This window comes from Sorex araneus, chromosome 5 (genome assembly GCF_027595985.1).
Source record: "Sorex araneus isolate mSorAra2 chromosome 5, mSorAra2.pri, whole genome shotgun sequence".
Classification (NCBI taxonomy): domain Eukaryota; kingdom Metazoa; phylum Chordata; class Mammalia; order Eulipotyphla; family Soricidae; genus Sorex; species Sorex araneus.
This window is the reverse complement of record NC_073306.1, coordinates 208,994,814-209,016,240: the sequence shown is the minus strand read 5'-3', so window position 1 is coordinate 209,016,240 and position 21,427 is coordinate 208,994,814. Positions and strand designations below refer to the sequence as shown.

The following is a 21,427-nucleotide window of genomic DNA, read 5'->3' as shown; positions in this document are numbered from 1 at the left end:
TTTACAGGAAAACTTGTCCTATACACCAGTAATCCCCTCAGAGGTACTCGTGGCTGTGTTTGGGAGATAACTGCAGCATTTAAAACCACACACAAGTGTGCTGCATTATATAAAAGGGTGATGCTTCACGCACATGTGAATTTCCCAAGGTCACGCAGAGACAGGGTTAAAGCATCTGACGTACTCTGCGCTTATTAAAATTCAGAGTGGATTCATGAGGACAGTTTCCAATTTAGCGATGTAAAACCCATCTGTAGTAAATCTCCCCTGCCTTGATTCCCCTCCACCCCCGCCCCCACCCGATGGTCTTTCTGAAGGATCTCATGGAGGATGTTGTGTTTTTTTTTTTTTCTCAAAGTCTTAAAATAAAAATCCCCCTCCCCACGCCACCCCCCGCCCCGGCCCCCGTGCAAGATATCTTGCTTATAAAATCTTTGAGTTGCTTGAGAAAAAAAAAAAATGCATAGAGCCAAGTGCTTCAATTCTGGCCAAGTCTGAGCCTCTCGGAACAAGAGCTGGAGGCTAGGATTCTTTAACCCGCGCTGCGCCAACAGGATCGCTCCCTCCTCGGGCTGCAAGCCGCTCAGCCTGTAAGAAAGCTCCTCGTGGAGGAAGAGGGAGGGAGAAGCCAGCCAGAGAACTGCAGGAAATCTGCACCGGTCCCAAAGGGGGGGAAAAAAAAAAAAAAACGATGACAGTGTGAAAAGATCTGCAGCATCAACCTCCAGATTGCCTGTCACCTCAGAGCCCAGGAGTTGACAGAGCCGCAGACTCCCAGCCGCAGATTTGAAAGAAAGCAGAGCTAACAAGGGAAGAAATCTCAATTATTTCTTCTCATTTCCTGGCTGGGCGTGAAGAGGGAATTCAACTTCAGTTTCAAGCTGAAGTTCTGGGTTCAGCCACCTCCCCAGAAGGTAAGTTTGAATACATCATTATGTTGTCTACTTGCATTAGCTAAACTAGCTTGGGTGATCTCATAAAGCTAACACTGTTGCCTAGATTTAAAAAAAAAAAAAAGCCGCCGTTATTTTTACCAAAAATAAATAAATAAACCTGTCGTCTTATTTACAGATCACTGCTTCATGGAGCGGGGGGGGTGGGGGGGGAGGGGGGTAGCTAACCTTTTTATGCTCCCTTGTCTTCTCTGAGATTAAATAGGTTTAATGAATGATAGTTTTAGTAGGGACCAAGAGCTCATGTAGCTGAGTCGATAACAATAATAGCAATCAAAGTCTATAATGCCCGATCCTGAAATGTGATTCTGATTCGTAGAAATATTTTACTCATTAAATAAATCCCAAGAGAATTGCTTCCCAAAAAAGCTTTCAAATCAAGGGAATTTGCATGCTTTCCATGCTTAAATGATCTGCAATTGTTCAGTCAATAATATCCTTGGCCCAGTTTGTACCTAGCAACAATGTAGAAAGGGAACATTTTGCTTCCTTTGATAAGAAAAAACAATCTCCTAATCAGCATACACGTCTTCATGTTTTAATTGCTATAACTATCACGCTTTTCTGGATCCATTGTATAGCTCTGTAACTAATCATTCCGTTTCTCCTTTTATCATGTTTTAAGATGCAGACACACACATTCGAGTTCCCTGATTCCTAATGCAGAAAGGAGGAAGGGAAATGAAAGAGAAGGGAAGCGTATGGTAGCATGCTTGGTCAGGCGCTCCCACACTTGCCTTCTAAGCAGAACAGCAATGCAAAGTCATGCCCAGCTCACTCGTCCCCCCCCTTATCTGAGGTCGCACTGGAAGGAAAAAAAGCTGGATCCCAACTGCAGATCAATACTGTTGATACATAACCAAGAGGCACTGCAGAAAGAAAATCTCTTGTGCAATGCCTTAAACCTACAAGGAGGTTATATATGTCACCTTGGCGTTGTAGCTCAGTCCTCCCTGGCCCAGAGCCTAACAGCACTGAAATGTTCCCTCCGTCCAACTCAGCAGAAATCTACTCCCCCTTCTCTCTTCTCCTGGGGACCAGTTTTATTAGTTTACAGTCTAATCTCTTAAATTTTGATGGCTACAATTAGTATCGACTCTATTTCTTTTTAAAAGGTCGCCACCCTTAAGGAAGATTTGTTTGTGTTTTTCTTTATTCAATAAGTTCTAGCAAAACAAAACCATCTAGTTGAGCTATTTATCTTCTCGCCAACTGAACCTGCTTTACGCATTTTGGAAAAGAACACTTGCATGTTATTGATGAATTTTTCCTCTTTCAGGGAATTTTTGTCCTATCATTTGACTATTAAAATACTGGGGTTTCCTTTCAGATCCCTTGGGATTTTGTCTCTTTAGCTTCTTGCTTGCAACTTCACTTATCAACTGGGTAAAGGAAAAAATGATGACAGAAATGGAATGATAGTGACATACCTGGACAACTTCAAAACATTATTCATTTCATGTCCTCTTGACTGTTTCTTAGTTTTACTCAGCTGACTTGTAACAGCAGTTAAATATTCCTACTTATGTTTAACACAATATCCAGAATACGTTAGGGATCTTTTTTCCCACCAGGAATAAACAACTCTTTGGTTGAAAGATTCCACTTGTCCTTACCCCTCACACATCACTTAAGAATAACCTTCACTGGGGAGAAGGCAGATGGAATAGAGAAGGGATCACTAAGAAAATGATGGCAGGAGGAACCAATCGGGATGGGAGATGCGTGCCAAAAGTAGATAATGGACCAAACATGATGACCTCTCAGTGTCTGTGTTGCAAGCCATGATGCCCCAAAGTAGAGAGAGAGAGTATGGGGAATATTGTCTGCCATGGAGGCAGGGGGAGGGTGGAAAGGGGGGTATACCCGGGATACTGGTGGTGGGGAATGTGCACTGGTGGAGGGATGGGTGTTTGATCATTGTGAGATTGTAACCCAAACATGAAAGCTTGTAACTATCTCACGGTGAATCAATAAAATTTTTTTTTAATTTTAAAAAAGAATAACCTTCACTGAAGGGCAGAGGCCAAGAGAAGCAGGAGAATTCCCTCCTTGGGCCAGGCTGCCTGAGCTACACCAACAGGGAGGGGAGCTAAGGCCAACAGCAGGAGCCCAACAAAAGCAGGATGGACTCCGTGGTGGCACCCCCTGGGCTGGCCCTTTTGTCTTGGCCATCAGAAGGTAAACAAAACTCCAGTGTGGTCTTAACTGCAGGAGGGACGGTAGGATGCGAAAGTAAATAAGAAGGGTGGGTTGTAAATACATGCAGTCCCGGTTTGTATCAGGCCTTTATCTGGCTCCGTGATCAGACAAATGCATCTTTCTTTGGCCCCATGCCGACAGATGACCCTTTGATTTTTAGTTCTCTCCTTTGTGGGAACAGGGATCATAAAACTAGCTGCCTCCCCTCCCCTAGACTTTCTGTGAATTGAATGAAGAATTGGCCGAGCCTGGGCTATACGATGCTTCATATATTCCCGTTGATAGTAGCACGGACGACGTCCCTGTGTCCGTCACAGCTCTGCAGAGGGATGTATCTGCTAGGTGCGGAGTCGGACGCCAGCGTCAGCTCCGTGTCAACGTGAGCAGAGCAGTTCTGACAGAGCCTCCGACTCAGAGCACACGCAGGTTCAAACCCCGGCTCTGCCCCCGTGGGTTCCGTGAGCAGCGAGAGCTTCCGAGCTCTCTGACTCCGTTTTCCCCTATCTTGTAACCAAATAGCACTTTGGGGAAAAAAGAGAAAAAAAAAACACACACCCAAATGCAGTGGCTGCCGGAATCGAGATATTTGCTAAGTGTCAGGGGTAGGACCTGGAGATTTCAGGTGGCCGGAAATTGCACTGATTTTTGGAAGAAACCTTATCTCCCCCCGAGAAGTGTCCAATTGTGCACTTGAAATGATTGCTCTGATGATAAAGTTGGGAGCCAAGCAAAAATTGATCTTTTGAGGAGTCCTTTTGTGCCCTAAGACATTGAAACCGACACTCCACACCCCGCAGGAGCACCTGGACTAGGAGTATTTATTACTGAGGGTCTCCGGCCCCATCAATTAGTTGTGTCTTAATGGCCAACTGCAGGGAGCCCGGAGAGCGTTTTCTGTTTCAGGCTGCCATTAAGAAGAGAGACAAAATGCTGCCTTGCAGTCAGCTCTGTTTTACTGGCCTACTTGGACAGAGGGGAGACCCCCAACATCGCCCCTTTCTCATCCGTGCCAAAGGCAAGAATAGGGGTTTTGACTTGCCCGAGGGGGAGTTTTTCCCTCTCCACTGAAACTCCAAGGCAAGGATTTGCTTTTTTGTCTTTTGTTTTTTGTAAACGTCGCCCCTATGTTCCTCGCACTGAAATGTCAGCTGCTTTTTCTGGCGACATGTCTCGGAACAGCCTGTCGCCATAGCGATGAAAGAGTATAGAGAGACTCCAGTTTCGTGTGCCATTCTGAGAAATAATTCTTAGGCTGCTTTTAAAATCCCTCTTTAGAAACGAAGTCTCCAGGCCTGGCTCTCTTCCTTCCTCTTATGCAACTGACATAATTCGGCCAATTGCAGTAGCTAAATGTTTCCTTTAAAGGTTCAGTGAATGGGTGTTAAGAAAACGAGCAGGAAAGCCACAAAGATAGTGGCCAGTTTACTGTGCGGTGGTGCAGGGGGAAGTAACGGGGGAGGCAAAGAAAGGGAAATAGGAAATGACCTTACTTTATAGCACAGAGGGGAAAAGTCCAAAAGTCCAATTTCCGAGTTCCCACTGGAAATTGGGAACTTTTTTCCCAATTTCTGTTCCTACATGACCCTCCAGGAGGGCTCTGGACTCAGGCTTCTCTTTCTCCTCAAACCAGGTCCTCTCTTTGCCTTCGACCTGCCCTTTGACATTGAAACATCACAAAATTGTCTTGGGAATGGAAAGCAATAATGCACCTCAGAATCTTACCTTCTCTGTTGGATTTGAATAGGGGTGATTGTTGTTATGAATGAAGCAGGCCAAACCTCAGTTTCCCTTATCCAGTGAGGATGACGGTTCGTTTGTAAGTTTCATAAGGTGAACAAAAATAATGGTTATGGAAGCAAAAAAAAAAAAAATCGGGGCTGGAGTGATAGCACAGTGTGGAGGGTGTTTGCCTTGCAGGCGGCCAATCCGGGTTCAAATCCGAGCATCCCATATGGTCCCCTGAGCACCGCCAGGAGTAATTCCTGAGTGCATGAGCCAGGAGTAACCCCTGTGCATTGCTGGGTGTGACCCAAAAAGCAAAAAAATAAAAATTTTAAAAAATAATGGTTATGGGTGCTTCCAAAGAAATCACTCTTTCAATGCTTTTTTTCTTCTATACATCGAACGTTGATAAAATGACTTTTCCAAACTTTGACTCTCTCCATGAAAGCAGTTGAAATACAAGCCTCAGAATTAGTGCTGCATACACATGAAAAATTAGATCTCTAAAGGGAAAAAAATTAAGAGTTAAGGGTGTTTTATGAAGAATAACAATGAGCTCATTTTGGCCAACATTAGGGCATATGGGATTAAGAAATCTTATCTTTTAAAATCTTGCTTTTAAGAGACTTTTCTGTTTCCAGTGTCTTCCCGCTTGCAACTGTGAAATAAATAACATTTTTCTTACACTTCAGACAATAAATGCAATCAGTGTCTTATACCACGGGAAAATGCCAGAGGTGCGGCAGGAGTGAGGATAGGGAAGGGCCGTGGGGCTCGTGCAGGAGCGGAGAGTGTTGTGTTGGTAGGGCTGCAGCGGGAATCTAAGCATGGCTCCGTCTCTGCACAGGCCCAGCCACGGGGTGACCTTGAGCCTGAAGCCGGCCAGAGTCTGTGACCAAATGCACAAACGGGCAATAGCTTACTGCCCAAGCACATACTTGGGACACTGACTCTATTGTTACGTAGAAATATCTAATGCCTCATTGTATTTTAAGTATTTTCTACTTTTTTAAATGATTTTTTTATTCTCATAGTACATGAAAAAAAATTGTTAAGATTCTGCATCCTCATGTGTCACCTCAGCGTCTTTGCCCACTGACCCCTCCCTGCAGTTATCCAGAGCACCTCAGCAACCCTCTCTGGCCTGTTTATCACATGTCTGAAAAATGTAATGATGCTGCAAATGTTAACCAAAAGAAAGGGAAATAGGAAGCAAAAGAAAGGGAAATAGGAAGCAAATAGGAAACACGAATCAATTCTTATTCTATGACAATGATCTCTACCTCCTTCTTACTTACTAGATGGCTTTTCCCAATGCCATCTAAAAGCTCTTGAGCATGTCAAGGGCGATTTCCTAAAATTGTGCAATTCCAACATTTGTAATAATGAACTGCAAGAATAATTACTAAATCTGCTTTAAATATCTCTCCTTTTTTTATTATTGCCATGATGACCTTCTTAAGCACAAAAGTATTTCTTGTGACCTTTTCAGGCTGTTATCCTAAAATGGTACTTGCTTTTCCAAATGAAGTAATGGAGACAATGGTCTATAAAGAGACCTAAATGAGCACTGGATTATAAGGTGAATCCTTCTTCCTTACAGCAGGACTTATGGCGAATAGAACATAGAAATCTATATCGCATGTAGCTATGCGTTGAAGTAAGTGTTGAAAGCAAACCTTGGGTTCTAAAAAAAAGAGCAGGGAAGGAGTTTGACTTTTACTCAAGGTCAGTGATGGTTTATCCATAACTCGAAGGTTAAATAGAGGTTAACAGCGGGAGAGTGTGTGTGTGTGTGTGTGTGTGTGTGTGTGTGTGTGTGCGTGCGCGCGCTAGTGGGTACTGCAAGAGAATTCTGCAAGTGAGACCAGCCTGTGCAGAGTCCTTCCCTGGGAGGTGGTGGACAGAGATGAGACTGAAGCAAAAGGCAGAGCAGAGGAAGCTCAAACCCTAAGCGATGCTTCGTGATCTTCTTTCTCTAAGCACCACGTGTATTTCTCCTCTGCTTGACTCAGAGTCAATATGCGTCTTTAACATCTCAGATGAATTCTGATTTAGCTCAAAGCTCCAGCGGGCATGAACGAGAAAGTCTGTCTGTAGCTCAGATCCAGACACAGGATAGAAGCGTTAGGGATGTTTAGTTAGGTAAGATGATGGTGGATGATCAGGGTTCCAGAAAGATCTGTGTCATAGAGCCTGCATGTATCATTTGTCTTAAAGGCTTGAGCACCTCTGTGTGAACGACTCAGCAGAGAACTAGAAGGGCTAGAAAGAGAAGAACTTTTCTATTTCTAGGAAACTGTAGCTTTTCCCCCTCCAGGTACCTCCAAAGCCAAGCTATAGGAGCTCCCTCAAGAGACTCGAGAATACTTTAAAAGCCCTAAAACATCAGTGTCGAGTCCGGATCAGGTAACAACGCGTCTCTGTTAGCCACAGTATGACAGAGGGATTTGCTCTCTGATAAGAAAGCTTTTTGGTTATCCTATAACCACAGGGTGAGGGGCAATTTCTCTTTCAGTCTGACTATGAAGTACCTACAGAAATCATTTTGTTTACTACACTACCCTGAAAGGAATTTGTTCCATAGTTACAATAATGTCCAAAAATAGTGGCCCACGGGCTTCCTCTGACATAAACAAATGCAGTAGGAGATGGCTGGCCGTATTTGGAAGTGTGTACTACGGAAAACGACAGGTCGATAGTAAGAAGGAAAATAAGAAACAGGGAAAACAGGCAACGTCAACTCTCCTTTTCCTAGAGTACGTGATTTGCCGCTCTCCATTCATTCGATGAATGACAAGATGAAAAGGTCAAATGATCCTCATCTTGAAAACCAAAACTGTTGCATCATCACATTTTTCATGGCCTCAAGAGAGGAAGGAGGACTTGTAAGTCTCTCTGAATGAAAGAAACAACAATTTAGGGTCCAGGTAGTCGGTTCCCAGGAAACTCAAGACAACAAGAAGAAAACTAAGTGGGAAAGACTTGGAGTAATAATGACCAACAGAAAAATATATTGAAAGAGTCCTTGACATGGCCAGTACAAAAGGTGCAAATGGACAGACTCCACACCTGTTCTCCTTTAGAGCTCTGGGCATTTCCCCCTCTAACAGGCTCAGCAAGGCCCTCTTTGGTCTTATTTTATGAATAAGCAGTTTGTGAATGTTTGGGAGAAACAGAAAGAGAGCGGAGATACAAAGAAAGCACAGGTACAGAGAAACAGAAGTGCCAGTGGCGTCAGATTGTTAAGATAGATTTAAGTGGCAGATTTTCAAAACTGAAATTCACTACTTGGAATCTGAATTTCAGTGTTCCTTATTCAAGCATAGATAAGCTCATTTATTTATTTAATGTTCTAACAATTACAGGAACTGAGAAAAAATCAAATACAAAGGTCTAGTCTACCTAACCTTATTATTTTTGTGTGTTGGTTTAGTTTTTCCTTTGGGTCACACCCAGTGTTGCTCAGAGGGACCATGTGGGTGCCAGGGATTGAACCTGGATTGGCTGAGTGCAAGACAAATGCACTATCTACTGAACTATCACTCTGGCCCCCTATTCTACCTAAGCTAATTCTAACTGAAACTTCTAGAAAATATTTCAGGGAGTGAAATAAAGGGCTGGAGCGATAGTTCAATGGACTCAGAACATGCTTTACATGCTGGAGGCCTGGAGTGTATCTCCAGCATCACCTACTTCCCTGAACACCACAAGGAGTGACCGTGGAGCACTGCATCAACCCCCAAGCACCAGCAGGTGCAACCCAAAAACTGAAAGAAAAAAAAAGAAAGAAAAGAAATAGAAATAAAGCCAATTGCAAATGAAAACTCAAAATGAACCAGAGTTCTCAAAATATATCCTATCTTAATATTTGAGTTCATTCATTAGTCTGTAGCACTGTGTCACTGTCATCCCGTTGTTCATCGATTTGCTCGAGCGGGCACCAGTAACGTCTCCGTTGTGAGACTTGTTGTTACTGTTTTTGGCATATCGAATATGCCACGGGGAGCTTGCCAGGCTCTGCTGTATGGGCAGGATATTCTCGGTAGCTTGCTGGGCTCTCTGAGAGGAACAGAGAAATCGAACCCAGGTTGGCCACGTGCAAGGCAAACGCCCTACCCACTGTGCTATAATTCCAGTCCATTCATAAGTCTAGATGAAGAATAATATTCCAATTCAGTGTTTCTCTACCTTTTTCTACCTCGGCCCCTGGCTGACCTTATTTTCTTCCTGTGATCCCCTACCCTACTGGGTGTCCCTACTCTGGCGCTTTGAACCCTCACTGACAAACTTTCACCTATGGACCCCGTGGAATAAGACCAAAGTGGGCCTTACTGAGCCAGAGACCAGTGGCGACGGTCACCCCCGAACCCACTACTTAGCGTCTCTCAGGCCATTTCCTGCAAGCTGGACTGACTGTCATCCTAGTTAGTGAGAAGCATATTTAGGTCCCTTTCCTCATTTTTCCAGGGACAGAACGTGTAGACCTGCTGAGAAATCTAATTAAACCCCTATTCATGGTGCAATCCAATTACAGCCTCTCCCATGGCGAAAGCCAATCCTTTAGACAAAGGGAAGCCAAACAAAGGGTCTCAAGCAGGGGATGTGGCCTTGTCCTCTCCTAGGCAACTCGCACAAGGTTGCAGTCCCCTTGACTCCTCTTGCTGAGAAACGATGCTCATAACCTATTTCCAACTCCTTTCCCAGTAAGTAGGGGAAAACATTTTCCTAGCTGATGCCAGGAGTTTGGGGGATTTTGTCAGGGATTTGTCAGCTGAGCCAGGCAAGTGTTGAGCCAGTCTCCATTCACATTTTGTTTTGTTTTGTTTTTTTGCTTTTTGGGTCACACCTGGCGATGCACAGGGGTTACTCCTGGCTCTTCACTCAGGAATTACCCCTGGCGGTGCTCAGGGGACCATATGGGATGTTGGGAATTGGACCCGGGTCGGCCACGTGCAAGGCAAACACCCTACCCGCTGTGCTATTGCTCCAGCCCCTCCATTCACATTTTGGATGAAGCTAGGTGATTTCTCTCCTTGAACCGGGGCTTGTATGTTGAACAAGACGGCAGCGGGGTGGGAGGGCGCAGGAATTGGTGAGCTATTTAATCCAACCTCTTCCTCCGCGAGCTGTTCCTGGTACCTGTAAGGGTCTGTGCATCCTTTGTATCAACCTATTCGCTTGAGGATAAGAGACTAGACCTGGGGCTGGAGTGATAGCACAGCGGGTAGGGCATTTGCCTTGCACACAGCCAACCCGGGTTCGATTCTCAGCATCCTATATGGTCCCCTGAGCACCGCCAGGAGTAATTCCTGAGTGCAGAGCCAGAAGTAACCCCTGTGCATCGCCAGGTGTGACCCCAAAAAGGGAAAAAGAAGAAACTAGACCTGCTAAAAGAAGGGTCACCCCCAAATTCTTAAAACCTAATTGGAATAAACAGAGACATGTCAAAAGAACCATTTGTGGAATTACAAATTTTACAGCACCTGTCCCCAACTGTTAAAATGGTACAGTCAGTAATTACCTTCTAATCAAACCTTTGTCAATACTAATCACTGAAGGCTGTTGAATATGTAGAAAATCCAGATTTGCAGCTTATTCCTCAGCAAATCAGCAAAAATTTTGGAAAGAGCATCAAATTATAGGTTTTCACTAAAAACAAATAGAGTGGTGATTATTAAATATTTTTTTATAACCACAGTTAATGATAGTCAAGAGAGATGGGATTTCACTATTGACCATGACCTTCAAGAAGCTCCAAAATCAAAGCATTTTTGCTATCCTTGATTCAATTTGAATAACCTGATCATCAGCATAATATGACAGAGACTTGGTGAGCAAGTGATCCAAGATCTATGAAACTTAAGACTGATTTGCATGTTGGTCTGTTACCAGGAAGATCTGGTTCCTCTAGGAGGAGACCAGTCAATTGAGAGACAAGTGGAGGAGCCAGAGAGATAGTGCAGGGCGTATGGTGCTGGCCTTGTACTTGGTAGACCCTAGTTCGAACCCTGGCACCACATAGACCACCACCCAGAACCAACCAGCAGTTATCCCGAAGCACACAGCCAGGAGTAAGCCCTGAGCGCTACCCAGTGGGTCAAACATCCCAATAAACAAATATTACAAAAAATAAATGACAGAGAAATCATTTTTTTAAAATAGAGAAATCTTTATTAGTAAGAAGCCCGAACTTTGGAAAACATCTGCTTCACATCCTAAAGAACCACAGTGCCCAAACACTGCATTGGATTTTCAGAAGGGGCCAGGTGTAGGCCAAACAACACCAGGGGGTCAATACGTTCCCTGTGGGTGGGTCCTCTGCGGTATCTGCAAGTCTAAGCAAAGATTTCTGGTTACGGCTTCAGCCAACACCTTATCTCCCTTGTAAAAAGCTTCTGAGGGAAGGACAAGATAAGGAGAACATTCTCTACATTCTCAGCACCCCTGCCCAGAAAAGCTTGATGACTTTTTAATTTTTGAACCCAACTCTTAATTTATTTTGGACTAATGTCAGCCCTGAGCAACTGAACCTGTTTCAAGATATTGTATTTGCTCAGCTGTTGGTGCTCTTCCTGCCTTTCTCCAGCATTTGGTTGGGGACCAAGCAACTCGGGCTGCCTCTGGGTCAACGGAGTTCTCTCTCTGAACTCGGAGGAAGCAAAACATAGGCTCCAGCCCAGATGTCCTCTTGCCCTTTCTTTTCCCTTCCTCAGCACCAACTCTGGCAGGTAGCACTGCACTCTGAGACCCTCGTTGTGGGGCTTGGGTTCACATAGACCTGGGAAAATTCAGCCATTTCCTAAACAGAGGTCGAGGAACGTTCTGGAAGCTTTTGTTTTCAACTGGAAAAACTTCCCCCTAAAATCTCATACCCTGCAGGGATCTTGGTAGTCCTTGGGGGGGCCAGGGTGGGAGGTGGAGCCGGGGGCAGGCTTGGAGGGGGGGCGCCCCTCTGCAGCACCTGCCGGCTGAGGAGAACAGCGGACTGATGCTCTCGCGTGATCTTATCACGAGTTCAAGGGAGTGAATTTAGAAGCAAGCGTTTTCTTCTAATACGAGCATAGGATTCTGATTGGGCAGGAATGTCGGCAGTTATTATAGTTGAGATCCAGATATGACTAATTCCCAGCCCTGATTGCTCTACTTCAGGACTTTCTGTTTTATTGGTCCCAAATTGTATGCGTTTGGCTGTTGATCCCACTGAGTGCTGGAGTTTCGGCCGACACTGGAGGCCAAAACCCTTCCCAGCGTTTTGGTAACAGAGCTCATGTCTCCGGGAACCCTGTAACCTACTGTTCCTTCTTTACGTTTGTATATGGTCGTGCCGCAGGCAGCTGGGGAAGGGAGCTGGAGGGGCTGCATTTCTGTGTGGTGCTCGGGCCACAAGGCCACCCTGGTGTCAGGGTCCCAGGCTGTGGGTGTGCTGTGTGCATGCCACAAAGCCAAAAGGACTCACTCTCCGAAGTGAACACGTGCCAGGTTCCCCGGGAACGGTATTAGTCATCCGAAATAAAACTGTCTTTCAATCTCACTAATTAGATCGCTCTGGACAAGGCCAATTTCTGCATGTTCTGGAACTGAGCACTGAAAAACCTCACATTTTGAGAACAGTGTCTCACATGTTTTATCTCCCTCCTGAGCACCGCAGGGCGTACCCCCCCCAAAAAAAAGAACAGGAATACACAGATGTTAAATGTTTATCTGGGGTGGGGGGCTGTGCAAAGTGCCAGAGTCCCGTGTCCCTGAGCCCACCCGAACACATGGCCCACCCGGGCCAGGCCAGGGATGCCCCATGCCCTCACGCTCCTCTGCAGGTGGTTCTTAGAATAACAATTTTTTAAAAATAAGGGGCGAGGAGATGGCTCACAGGATTGCGGAGACCCGGGTTTGATCCCCGGCCCTGCATGGTCTCCTGAGCACTGCCGGGAGTCAGCCCTGAGCACTACCGGATGTGGCCCAAAGCCAAAACAAAAATTAACCAAAAAAAAAAAACCAGTGAAAGATTCGATCTCACTGAACTCATGAAAAGAACAAGTGCCATGTTCCTCAGGACACTATTGGTCATACAAAATAAAGCAACTTTCTTTTGATTGAACTCATTAGATCACTCAGGACTGGGCCAATTTCTGCGTATTCTGAAACCGACACTGGAAAACCTCCCATTTTGAGAACGACGTCTCAAATGCTTCATTTTCCTCTGGTGAGGGGAAAGGAGCATAATGGGGGGTGGGGGGTGGAGAATCGAAGCCTGAGCTTCTCCCCTAGGTTCTGGGCTCCTGCTGGAGCCAGAGCACTGTGGAACATGCAGGAAATGAGACCCAGAGGTAAGGGACACGTGGAAACTGCCTGGTCCAACCCAAGACCCTTCCTGAGCCCGCCCCCTGCTGGCTAGCCGTGCTCCTCTCCAAGGCCCGTGGGTGCCAGAGCACCTCCACACCTGTGACCACACTGGGGGAGTCTCGCTGGTCACATGTGGATGTGGCGTAGCTCCTGGTTCTTCCTGCAGCAGACAACCTCACACCACGCAGTGCGGGGACGCCTGCCCTCACCTTGGGTGTGCTCGTAAGGCCCCCACACTTGCCAGACAGGCCCGGGGGCTCGTTCCTCTGCACAGGGAAACCGTCCCCATGTCCTGCTTTCCAAACAGCTCAGACTGAATTTTGATGTCCTTAGTACTGTCGGCAAAGGGGACGCAAGGGTCTGTGAGGAGAACTAAAAGATATCCTTGGGAACGACGAGCGAGTGTTCAGAACAAACGACAAGCGGGGTGTGTGGTTGTGTTTGTCTGTAGAGAAACAAGTGCTTTCCCGAGTGTCCTTCGGAGAAGGGTTTAGGGCACACTCAGTCTGGGTCTCTCCTGAGCGGCAGCCCCCTCCCCCCAGGAAGGGGTGTGGACTCGTTCGCACGTCCCTGACGTTTCTGCTTTTTAGTCAGAAAATGGGAGTGCAACAAGACTTCTTTCTACATCTGTTGAATCTCAAGTATTTTCAACTTAAAAATATCTTCATCCGCATGAAATTTGCTTATAACTGGATGGACACGGGGAGTATCATGTTAAGTGAAATGAGTCAGAAAGAGGGGGACAGACATAGAAGGACTGCACTCATTTGTAGAATATAAGATAACAGAATATGAGACTGACACCCAAGGACAGTAGACACAAGGGCCAGGAAGATTGATCCATGAGCTGCCTGCCTCATGAGCTGGGGGAGAAGGCAGCTGGGATAGAGAAGGGATCATTAAGTCAATGATCATTGGAGGGATCGTTAGGGATGGGAGATGTGTGCTGAGAGTAGATAAAGGACCAAACATGATGGCCTCTCAGTACCTGTACTGCAAGCCATAATGCCTAAAAGTAGAGAGAGTTTGGGGGAAAGTGTCTGCCATGGAGGCAGGGGGAGGGGTGGGATGCAGGGGATACTGGGGCATTGGTGGTAGGGAATGTGCCCTGGTGGAGGGATGGGGGTTCGATCATTGTATGACTGAACCTCAAACATGAAAGCTTTGTAACTGTATCTCACAGTGATTCAATAAAAAAAATAAATAAATAAAATCTTCATCCCGCTCTAAGGCTCCCAGCAGATTCCCGCAGAAACCCTAGGCAGGCTTGCGCTGAGGGCCAGGCTCTTTGGACAGGGATTCTAAAGAGATTTCACCCTTGGCATTTTGAACCAAAATGTATAGACTTAAAATATCAAACAAGAAAACAATACAATCAAGGTCGGGGAGGAATTAATTGGGGGATGGGAGGAGATGTGATTAAGGGTTTGGCAAGGGTTGGCTCCATCCAAGAACGGGCTCCTCGGAGCGAGCGTGCATGCACGTGAAGAGAGCACTGTCTCAACCCCCAAATGCCGCTGGGAGAGGGTGGTCTTCTAGAGACAGAGAAACCACAGAGGCAGAGCCCAGAAGAAACATGCCTTGATTTCTCTCTCCTTCTCTCAGCTCTCTCCTGACAATGCGCTGCGACTAAATCCAAAAGAAACCACCGGGCCGGGGACGGGCCTCTGCCTCGGGAAGGCTTAGGGCCGTGGGGATGGGCGGGCGCGCGTTGGATGAGCCGTGCAGGCCCTAGCTCTCTTCCCAGCGTGGGAGAGTTAGAGTAACAGCTGCAGGCCAGCTGTGCCCACTCCTGGCTGGAATAAACCATCCCACACCCCCTCTGAGAGCAGGAGTCAGCACAGCTTTCACCCTATTTCCAAATAATCCCAACCCCAGCCATGACGCCCACAGGGCTGGTTCTCAGAGTCCAGAGTCAGTTGGCCAAAGGGATGGGCCACGATCTCCCTATTCAGCGCGTCAGCCCTCACCCAGGCACCGGGAACCCCCGCCCGGTGCTGAGTCCTGCAGGGCTCTCATCAGAGACTCACAAGAACCAAATACCCGTCAAAGCCCACCATTGTTCCCCATCTGGTCCTCATTCCCTGAGAATGAGGCTACTTGGAACCGTTCTGGGGGTATAGTTTGAAGCTTTTCTTCGTCTTGGAAGAGAACCACACCAGTGAATAGTTCTTGGTACATTCTCAGAGCTAAAAGCACTTGAAATTCTTCTCCCAGCTGAGCTGAACAGCCAGGCTCACTCTGTGAACAAAAGAAGAGAGGCCCTTTCCACTGCGCCTACGGAGGCTCTTTATATTACGCTGCCTGAGTTTAAATAACAAGAGAAGTTAAGAATAAGAGGAGTCAGAAGAGAAAGCCAAGAACCTGGCTTAGGAAGAAAGAAACTCCAAGGAGGTAGAGAATGAAACTAATTAGCAGGTAGGAAAAAGAGCAAAACACAGGAGAAAAAGTAGGATTGGTGAACTGGTTATTCCAGGTAGTAGATTTTTTTAAGAGGCAAATAGCCATGCCATTCACATTGTGAAGCAAATCAGTTCTTCAACATGACAAATGACACAGATCTCCAGGTAAGCTCCAGTTAGAAGTGGACCTAAAATTTGTGAACTATCAGTTTCTAGAGTGTAGATCTGTCTTTTGTGATTTTGCGGGGTCTGGGAGTGCAGGATCCAGTCCAGTCCCCTCAATGTGAAAGCATGTGGGCTACCAAGGAGCTACAAGCCTGGTTTCTGGAGGCATTTGAGTGGTGTGTGTGTGTGTGTGTGTGTGTGTGGTATACGCAGAGGATTGAATTCAGGATCTCATCCAGACAAAGCATGTCCTAAGATATCTCAAAATTAACATATAAAGCTTGTAAAGAGCATGTACAAATAAAGGTCCTGAAACTTCAGTTTCTCAATTAGCTCTGGCCATACTCAGAGCATCTATACTCAAAAGAATACGGGGTGACGGGGAGAGATTGGGGGGAAGGAATAAGAATAAATAAAATTAATTATGAAGAAACCCTGCATTAACAGAGTAAATAAAGGTACAAATACCATAAAAGGTATCAGCAAAAGAGAATGAACAAGGCAAAAATAATTTTACCCACAGGACCGAGTACTGGGGGAATTTCTAGTGAGCCGACAAGTGTCCGAGAAAAAGACGGGACTCTGGGAATCCTATCCTGTGGGTAATTCTGAAACGAGACCCCTGGGGTGGGTAGAGGAGAGTGGCAAGATGAGGAACTCTGAAAAGATGATGAAGAGGTGTAGGCAAGTGGCCTCTGCGTAGTCTCGCCTAAGCTAAGACAGTGGGGATCTTCAGATATAGTGAAATACAGTCCTCAGTGACATGCTGTAGGAGAGAGAGAATGTACTAGTGTCTCCTGAGCTAGAGAAATCACTTGGCTCGCATACATGCTCTCATCATGACCCGGGACAGTGGCAGGAAGAGACTGGGGAACCGCTCAGTGGTTAGGCAGTCAGGGAAATGGAGCGGAGGTGAGAGGTGGTACGAAATGGATTGTGCGAAAGTGAAGTGCTTAGTGAGGGACTGGGCAGAGAGTATCTAGGAGAAAATATCAGGGAGGAAATCCATTAATGAGCTACTTATTAAGAATCAATGATAGAGGGGCTGGAGCGATAGCACAGCAGGAAGGGCGTTTGCCTTGCACTCGGCCGACCCGGGTTCGAATCCCAGCATCCCATATGGTCCCCTGAGCACCGCCAGGAGGAATTCCTGAGTGCAGAGCCATGAGTAACCCCTGTGCATTGCCGGGTGTGACCCAAAAAGCAAAAAAAAAAAAAAAAGAATCAATGATAGAAACCCGGTTCAGAGCAACAGTACGAAAGATAAGGCATTTGCTTTGCACACAGCCACCTGGCTTGCATTCCTAGCATCCCATATGGTCCCCTGAGTCTACCGGGTGTGATCACTGAGCACAGAGCCAGGAGTAAGCCCTGAGCACCGCCAAGTATGACCCAACTCTTCCCCCACAGACACAAACACAAAAGAATAAGATAGATCATTTTTAAATAAACAAAATTGAACAGAGCCAGGAAACAGCTCAAAGAGCGACAGCACCTGCTTTGCTAATGGTGTCCCGGGTTTGACTCCTAGAGAAGCAGGTCCTAGAGCACTGCCAGGGGTGGCCCCCGAGCAAATCATGTCACATTATGAAAAGGCAAAATTCAATCATTAAAATTATACATGTCAAATAGTATAATAATAATTGTTAACTTTTTGAAACAAAAAATAGTAGAAATAAAAAACACAAACATAAAAAAGAATTCTCTAAGGATGCTTGGTTTTAGGATAGTCACCATATTCTAAAACTCCAGATGAGGGTCTTCGGCATTTGTGGTTTCATTTGGCAATGAGGCACTCTATTCTTTTCTTCAACATAAATGAAGCATTAGTTTAGTATTAAAAACATGAGACACTATATTCTTAACAGATGAGGAAAGCTCTCTTCCAAGTTCTCTGGGATGTCGCGTCTTTCATCTCTCTATTCTCCTAAACAGGAGCAGCAGTAAGAAAGAAAAGAAGAAATAATTCTAAGATAAATGGATCATTTAAGTCTCTAACATTTTAATTCTTGGTGTTGTTAGGTCAATTTTTGCCTTATTAGTGTTTTTAGAAAATGATAATACAGTTTAAAAAATTAACCAATTATTATATGATCATATTTGAGTCTCAAAGCAACTGTAAAAGATAAGTTGGAAAAGCACTGTTATTTTTCTCGTTTTGTAGATGAAGAGGCCAGTGACTTGACCCAAGTTTTATAATTGGTAAGAAGCAGTTCAGGTCTAGACTTTAGGGTTTTGGGACACATACAAGAATCCTTCCTACTATTCCACTGTCTTTGAAAAACTCATACTTTAGGCAAAAAAGATGTTTCTCTAATTTCAGATCAATGCTATACAATCTGATCTTCAAGAAAATACCTCAGTAATCAAAAATTCATTTCTGCATTTTCACCTACAGCATTATTTGCCTTCTCTGCAGATTCTTGTAATCCAAAGCACATCCAAATGGAATGTCTTGAAAGACCTGAGTTTTCACTTGACCTAGAATCATGTTCTTCACACTTAGCAAAGACACGGGTCTTATCTTCAAAGTCCTTTTTACGCACCCGCTAGTGCAGCCTCCCTGAAATCTTCGGCATGACTTCAGCTGTTTTTCAAAATATCTCGTTTCCCAGGAGGCTTCTCCTGTCTGCTTTGTTTATACAATACATTTGATCCTAAAATAAGACTCGAAGGCCCTGAAGTTATTCTGATCACTATGTGGCAAATATAATCCACCCAGTGAAACAAAAATATCCACGACTGGTCCGAGGATCAGAAAATGCAGAACAAGGAAGAGGACAAAAATTTCTAATTCTAGGTACTACAGAGGCCAAGAAGGTCCTGCAGATGCTACATCATCTGCAGCCCCAAACCCAAACTGAAAATAATAAAATAGAAAGGTTGCAATGGTTTCCCACTTAATGCATTCTAAATGATACAGTCATATTCTGATTATAAATACTATTGGAAATAAACTTAGGGTCCCTAAAAAAATCCTTGGCATTCTACTATTTCTTTTGGGGTTAGGCCAATATGAAAATACCTCTTACCTGAGACTAGAAAGACAGTAACTCAGGAATATCTATGTTTTTTAGCATATTGATTCATGTAGAAAGCTGGAGTTAAGTGTATGGAACGTAGGATAAGCAAATTTGTTTTAAATAAGGGAATTAAGTACAAAACTGTTTGAAACTAGAACTCCTGCACAGTTAAAATCAGGGAAGGAGGAAAATGTGAAAGGGAGGAGAACAAGTAAGAAAACACTAAAACCAGTTTCCTTACATGACACCAAATATAAGTATAAATGATAGTAATGATATTGATGAGAGGATCAGTCAGAGTTATGGAAATAATAATCGTTCCATATTATGGTGCTTCAGAGTTTGCAAAGCTTTTCCGCCCCACACCAATATTAGAAGAAATTATTGTTCTCATTCGCTGCTGCACGACCTCTTATAGCCTAGTTCTCCCTCTCAGAGAATCTGACAATGTACCAAAAGCATCCTCCCCGCATGACAGAGCCTGGCAAGCTTTCCGTGGCGTATTCGATATGCCAAATACAGTAACAATGATGGGTCTCACTCCCCTGACCCTGAAAGAGCCTCCAATGCGGCACTGCTGGGAAGAACGAGTAAAGAGAGGCTGCTAAGATCTCAGGGCTAGGATGAATGGAGATGTTACTGGCATCCGCTTGAGCAAATCAATGATCAACGGGATGACAATGATACAGTGATTCTATAGACTAAGTTTGAAGAGTCCAGTAATTTACCCCATGGAGTAATTAGTGCCCAGAGGAACAGGCTCAATGCCAGAACCCCTGCTAGTCCATAGAAGTTCTGCTAGACCATGGAGAAGCCGACATTCAGAACCCACAGGGCAGCTTTTTGGTGTTTAAATCTTTCCAATTCTTAAATCTTGCACCATATAAACTTAGATTCTCCGAGTTTTTGCTTCTTGCAGTTCAATTATTACCTACCTTCTTTTTCTTATTGGACCAAATGAAACAATGTAAGAAAACATTGAATAACTGAGAATTTCTATGTAAACATAAGGAAAGTTTAAATGTTAAGTGAATTAATATTTCTGGGGCCTCTTTTTCTCCTTTCTTTCTTTCCTTCCTTCCATCTTTCTATCTTTCCTTCTTCCTTTCCTTGGTTCTTTCTTTCTTTCTTCCTTTCTTTCTTTTTTTTCATGAGGCCAAATAGATTTTATTGAATGAAACTTACTTAAATAGACATGAGGGGAGAGAAAGGGAGGAAATGCAAGTAGAACACAGGTTTCTCCAGGGTGGAAAAAGTGAGCAAAGGTACTTAGAGACAAGCGGGCAAGGTATGTGTTCACGGGAGGACAGGGCTGGGAGAGCAAGGCGCTCCTCTTTTTCCTAAGGAATTAAATTCCCTCATTTCTTCACGTCTCTCACCTGTGCCTTAGTACTAGACAAGGGAATATTTATCGAGGGTGTGATGTATCATCTCGCTAAATTTTCATCATCATCTCATAGTTAAAAAACCAAGAGTCGGGGACTGGAGCGATAGCACAGTGGGTAGAGCATTTGCCGTGCACGCGACCAACCTGGGTTCGATTCCCAGCATCCCATATGGTCCCCTGAGCACCACCAGGGGTAATTCCTGAGTGCAGAGCCAGGAGTAACCCCTGTACATCGCCAGGTGTGACCCAAAAAGCAAAAAAAAAAAAACCAAGAGTCAAAAATTGCTGAGCCATCTAGCAGGCACTACGCCAGCTGAGTATCAGGGCCCGGTGATGCTGGAGAACCTGCATCAGGACCAGGACTTCCCATGACTCAGCAGTTTGTGATTTTCCTCCATTGTGGCTGTGTAGCGATCACCTCAGATCTGAACTACTGAAAACCAAGCCTCTTTCTTGCATAGATGCTTCTGCCGTCGGTACTGGGTTTAGCTGGATGGTTCTTCTGCTGACTTTTACCAGTTTAGTCTCCATAATCTCTGTACTGCTTTTTCCCTTGAAGAATCCTCCCTATTAAAATCATTCATTCAGTACCCCAGGCTTACAGCTGAAATTTTCTAATTGATTAATAAAATAAAATTTTGAAGACAAAAATTTTAAGAAAATTTTCGAAAATTTTCTAGTTTAATGTACAGACACTAATGTTGTAGTTTAGCCACTGTCTGCTCCCATTTTTCCCTCTCGACAATGACACATGCTACCTGTGTCTCCGGACAGTCACCTCCGCAGCTTCTACCCTCCAAACTGTCCTTCCCTGTTTCACACAGCCAGCTTCTACCCTGGATTCTCAAGTCTCAGAGCAAGCATCGCCTTCTCTTAGAGGCTTTTCTAAAAAGGGCCATGTGCATAAGAACACAGACCTAAAACTAAGCACGTAGCTCTCAACTACTTCACTGTACAGCCTTAAGCATGTCCAATGACCTTACTCTCCTTGTTAGTGAAATAGTAGCAGTGAAGTCCTTGAAGGGATTAATGGACAGAGTCAAAGAGTATGTGCAAAGGAACGTCTAGAGAACAGAGCCTACGGTTCAAGCACTTACGATTTAGTAAACATGAGCAATATTGACTTCCAATTTTAAGTGTTTCTAATCTTTATTTCCACTGCATTATGTACATACTTGCCACATTGTGCTAGGTGGCTGGTTCACTTACCTTTCTCCTTTGAAATTCTTT

At 44.8% G+C, this 21,427-nt stretch overlaps 1 protein-coding gene across 1 annotated transcript in view; it reads left to right on the top strand.

The window, feature by feature from the left end:
• The first annotated feature begins 628 nt into the window (after positions 1–628).
• The window catches only part of SPARCL1 (SPARC like 1), a 50,020-nt gene continuing 29,221 nt past the window's right edge, over positions 629–21,427 (top strand). The window contains exon 1 of the mRNA XM_055137670.1: positions 629–914. The gene's annotated coding sequence lies outside the window, so the exon portion shown is untranslated. The remainder of the gene's footprint in view (positions 915–21,427) is intronic.